The 5,663-nt window shown below is 39.6% G+C and overlaps 1 protein-coding gene across 5 annotated transcripts in view; it reads right to left on the reverse strand.

The window, feature by feature from the left end:
* Positions 1–1,796, reverse strand: part of LOC108427379 (platelet glycoprotein Ib alpha chain) — a 36,242-nt gene extending 34,446 nt beyond the window's left edge. For all 5 annotated transcript variants that reach the window (XM_037544821.1, XM_037544820.1, XM_017697459.2 and 2 more), the window contains exon 1: positions 1,712–1,796. The gene's annotated coding sequence lies outside the window, so the exon portion shown is untranslated. The remainder of the gene's footprint in view (positions 1–1,711) is intronic.
* Between the last annotated feature and the right edge of the window lie 3,867 nt (positions 1,797–5,663).

Consider the following 5,663-nt stretch of genomic DNA (forward strand, 5'->3'; position numbering starts at 1 on the left):
ACAAATATGTTCAGAAAATGAGCCAGTTTGTGCTGTTTAAAGTGTTTTTATTTTTATTTATTTATTTTATTGTTGCAGTGGTACAGGCCATTGAACACAGAACTGTTACTGCACCAGTGCATGTTTACTAAGGGCTTACCCAAACAGGCTTAAAATATTTTTGCTTTATACTTTTTTCTTTATTTTGTTTCATGGAAATACTTTTTTCCCTTTCTTGTACTCAGAGCATCCCTATTAATACAGGGCTAGGCCTGTCGTGATTACTATATTTTATTGGACAATATACTGCCCCAAAGATTATTGCAATAGTTGATAGTCATTTTAAGGCTAATTTATGCAAGTGAATATATAATAGCATGATAATGCAATTAAACTCTTTGTAAAGAGCAAGTACTTTTAATAATTACTAATATTAAGAAATTGTGAGTGGAATATAAATGATTAAATAAATCTAATTACACACAAGTAAAGCAAATAATATAAAATCAAAAAAGGTGACATACTGGCTCATTCTCATGTGCTCTATTCATTAAACCCAATGGGCAATATTGAAGCCTGCAAAAACTGAGGTCATGTAGATTTTTTTTTTGTCCCATTTGTCAATAATGTGATTATTGTGACAAGCCTATACAAAGCCATACATTTTATTTATTTATATTTGTTTAAAGTGTTTACAGTTTGTTTACAGTTTTAACTTCAGCGAGAGGTTTCATTGCACCTCAGCAGGTGTTTTATATATTTGTTGAAATGACTGATGTTTATGGGGTATTGTGTAAATGTACACAATAGCTTGCATTTGTTCAAATAAAAAGTTCATTTGAGCAGATTAAGGTTTCCTTGTTTTATATTTATTTTTGTGAAGGTATTTTGAGTTAAGTTTACTCAACTTTTTGTGGTAGTTTCCTCAAATATTTTATGTATTAGACATATATGAGTATTCGCTAGTTGAAAGTTTGAGTAAATGAAGAGTGTATGGTTTCCTCAAAAAAAAAAATTGAGTTAACTGAACTTATTCAGGTTTACAGTTCAACTTAGTGGGAACAGCTTGGGGATGGCCCCTTCCTGTTCCAACCCCAGTGCACAAAGCAAGGTCCATAAAGACATAGATGAGCAAGTTTGGTGGAGAAGAACTTGACTGGCCTGCACACAGTCCTGAGTCTTGACCTGAATTAGAGCGGAGACTGCGAGCCGGGTCTTCTCATCCAACATTAGTGTCTGACCTCACAAATGCAAGAAATGGGAGAATAGTCAAAAATGCTAAAACCTCGTGGAAAGCCTTCCCAGAAGCGTTGAAGCTGTTATAGCTGCAAACGGTGGGCCGACATCATATTAAACTCTATGGATTAAGAACTGGATTTCAGTCAATTTCATATGCGAAGGCAGACGAGCGAATACTTTTGGAAATGTAGGGTAAGTAGACGCTTTAGATGCAGCCTCCAGAAAACGCTACGAGGAGAAGATGAGCTAGACTGGTAGACTAGATCCGTATAAGGTTAGGGTTTGCACATCTCCAGAGTTCAGGATATACCACTGCGTGAAAGTGGCTCCCAAAGCTCTTTCAATAATAAACTCGTCCATGTACATCAAGTCAACTTCTTACTCGCCAGCTTCTCATCTGAATTTTCCGTTCCACCTTAAATGGTCTTGCACACGGTAGAGCGTTAAGCGTAGGGCAAAATTTGAAAGTGTTGAATACAAAACATCAGCTTACCTCAGTAAATGCATGCTTAGTCAGCAGAACCTTAAGCTTTAGCCAGCTAGCAGCACTGTGACGTTATACTGAGCCATTCGACCCGTTTAATTCTCTGGGCTGATCTGACCCGCGTCCCAAACCACACATTGCTGCACTTCACCCTCTACCCTAATGAGTGCACGTGTTGCATATGCGCGGTTTGTACACACTATGTAGTGATCTAGTCTGCGGTTTGGAAAATCACGGCCGTTTAGATCGTGGATTTCGTTTGTCATCACCGCAGCAGTTTGAATACAAACTTTGTTTGCTGGGTAGTTGGCAGTTAGACTAGCACCATAAACATCAGCTCACCTCAAAAAATGCATTAATTTACTTCAATAAGAAATCATTACATTTACATTTACAGCATTTGGCATAATCATTAATCGACAGATACCCCAAACTTTCGCTTGGAGACGTTTACGGAGAAGTTAATATGCAGCGAAGTAGCTAATCTAGCTAATTAGCAAAATTCAATGGAGTTCCATTCACAACATAAAGGAACTTAACAGGATTCTAGAAGGTTCATTTTCTGGGTTCATTTCAACGTTGTGACAACGTCTAAGCTGATTAATTATGGAATATCTAGGATGGAAGTTTTACACACACACACACACATACATATATATATATATGTGTGTGTGTGTGTGTGTGTGTGTGTGTGTGTATAAAACTTCCACCTTAGACATTCCATAATCAACTGTGAGTGGTACAGCCCATATATGAAAAGTTTAGACACCCTTGTTATGTGTTTAAATAACACACCCTCTACACACTATCAACTTAAGATATGTTTTTATAAGCAACATTAAGACATACATTTTAAGATAATAAAATAAACATATAATGTGGCCTCTGTAAAAGACACATTTTATATTAAATTTTTTCCAATGTGTTAAACTCAGCAAATACATTTTAAAATGTGCTCTGAAATTAGCAAAAACAGGCCATAAGTTAGTTTCCTGTAGAAATCAGAATTTGACCCGGGGTTACAGTCTGTTTTTACAATTAATAAAAAAATAAAGCTCAAGATCACACGGCAGGACAGAACTTGAGTGTTTTTCCTGAGTGGTCACAATAGAGGAAAAATTAGGTCAAGGAGCAGAGCGCAGCTCTGAATATCTGTGTTACAGATTTGACTGCGAAGCAGCGCATATTTATCTTCAGGCTTCCTGAATAACTAGCATACCTACCACACCATTTAGGGTGGAACAGAATATGTGAACACTGAGCTGGCGAAACTTCAGCCGGTGTAACGGAGTTGAAATTAAACAGTTGATAAAATATTGAGTTTCACCAAAATGACTCCATCTTTGTAAAATGTTTCAGAACAATTGTAAAGCAAATAAAAAAGTAAATTGTAAAACAAATAAATAAAGTTATTTATATTAAAAAAAAAAAAAAACTAAAAAAACGTACAATTGTTTTTAGGGAGCTATTCTTTTCTTGCCGTGACATCACTGCAGACTATGTCCCTCTGCTGCTGCCGTACCTCCATCAGACGAGTGAGAGCTCTGGGATGGACGGTGTGTAGCTGCTGTGGTTCCTCATTAATATATCATTTAATTCAGTTCATATTGAGAAAAAACTTTGAAACATTGTTCTAACACATTATATGAGCATGTGTTAATCTTAGAGTGTAGTTTTGATTATTAATACTATTTTTGTTGAATTATTGCTTGGACATGTGCTTCAGCTAGCTGAGCCGCGATAACTAGCTATATAGCCAGCTAAAACTCACCCTCACAAGCAAAGTTGCATTAAAAAAACTTCTAATTTCTTCTTACTCTAATTTCATATCTTCAGCTTGCGAGGTCTGCAGCCGTCTAAGGCAAGAGAAGATTAATACACTGTAACATCTGTTCCAGAATAAATAGAGTGGAGAATTCAGAATAAAGCGAGCCCTTGTGTCCGACTGGTTGATGACCGAACAGTGGTCATTACAATGGTGCCGTCGACCCTGTGATTCGTGGTCAGCTTGATGTAGATCGCCATGGGTCTACGGTGGAGATTCAGCGCGGTGGTTACATCTTACCTGGAGTAATAACACTTCTAGCCTGATCAGGAAGGCACATCAGTGCGTCTACTTCCTCAGAAGGTTGAGGCGTGCTGGACTCGGGAGCTCAGTCCTCACCCCATTCTACAGATGTGTGGTGGAGAGCATTCTGTGCTCCAGCATCACCGTGTGGCACAGAAGCTGCTCTGTGGCAGAATGGAAAGCTCTGCAGAGGGTGGTGAAGGCTGCGCAGAGGACTGGTGGAGTCCTTCCCACCACCATGGACATTTACACCTCCAGATGCAGGAAAAGGGCCACTGGCATCATGAAGGACCCCACTCATCCAGCACACACACTTTTTGTCCCGCTCCCCTCAGGTAGGAGGTTGCGGAGCATTAAGAGTAAAACAACCAGACTGAGGAACAGCTTCTTCCCTGAAGCAGTAAGACTCTTAAATTCCAATTAGACAATCACTGCAATGGCACTTCATGTCCACTTATTTATCTCTGCTGCTGTACTGAATCAGTGCCCCCACTATATCACCCCTAACACATGTCACTTTATACATTACCAGTATTAAGATGTACACCTTCTACCTCGTACTCATGCTACTGTGGTCCATGCTGCTGTTATTTGCACCCCTTTATTTGCACCTTCTATTTATTGTTTATGTTACTTTGGGAGTTAACTGGACCATGAGTACAGTTGCCAAGGCAGGTGCATGGAGAACATGACAGAAGAAATAACTAGAATGTTCATGAAGCCCAGACCCTGAGTTAGCTTATGTGTTTAAATGCAAGCCAATTCATGAGTGGAACGCAAAGCTGATTCAGGAGCGGACTGACAAATACCAGCGTGAGAAGAGACCTATAACTTGTGTATCAGATGCAGTACATTTATGCCACAATGCTACTGTAACTCATATGGAAGATAGTGATGTGATTTTCAATGGACGAACGGTGGCCAAGAGCAGCAATAATGTTAATAACACTAGCGAGTCCATTGTTGTGATGTCCCAACAACAGTCAAGCCAAAGTGATGCCATGCTGAATCATATGATGACAATGCTTGAGCAGGTCCTGGAAAAAGTCCAGAAAAAGAGTGCAGAGACATCTCACCTGCACTAGGGTAGAATAAGAAGCTGGCGTAAGAACAACATGATAGTGTGCAGCATGTGTGGTGAGAATGACCATAGTACTAAACCTCACTGTATGTCAGCGAGGTTATGTTTTTGCTGTTTCTCTCCAGGCCACATTAAGAGCTCATGTATAGCCAAATCATCCCAACAGAGCATTGTGCAGGAAAACCAGCAGACCTGTGTGTGGAGGGAGGATGCTCAGGTCAGATGGAACACTCCCAAAATGATTTTGATATGGATGCTGCTGCAAAGACATTTAACCAAGTTAAAGCTCAAACTGGAACAGAATATACTGTATTTCAGAACACACAAAAACTCTGTTTTACACTTCAGTTGTGGTTGGAAACAAAGTGTCTCTCAATGCTATGTTAGACAGCGGATCCATGGCATGTATGCTCACTGAAGCAGCGAATTGAAGCTTATTGATGCTGGAGCTGCAAATGAAACGAGCAGAACTGACACAGATGTCATACTCATTGGATTGGTGGTAGTCGAGTGAAGCCAAAGTCTACAATAGAGCTCAACATGGAGATTTATGGCTGCAGTATTTCTGTTCCTGCTCTTGTGGTTCGAGGCCAATCAGACGATCTTATTATTGGCACAAACGTTATTAAACAATTCTTCATCAGTTGAAACGAGACAGTCAGTACTGGAAGGTCATTTCTGCTCCTACCTCAAATTGTCAGGAATCTGAACAGTTTTTGTCTCTTCTTGCTGGCCTTAATCGCTGGACCAGTGGTGACGTTCCTGACAAGGTTGGTACAGCGAAATGCAACACAACAGTTACCATGGATGCT

This window comes from Pygocentrus nattereri, chromosome 14, assembly GCF_015220715.1.
Source record: "Pygocentrus nattereri isolate fPygNat1 chromosome 14, fPygNat1.pri, whole genome shotgun sequence".
NCBI classification, from domain to species: Eukaryota; Metazoa; Chordata; class Actinopteri; order Characiformes; family Serrasalmidae; genus Pygocentrus; species Pygocentrus nattereri.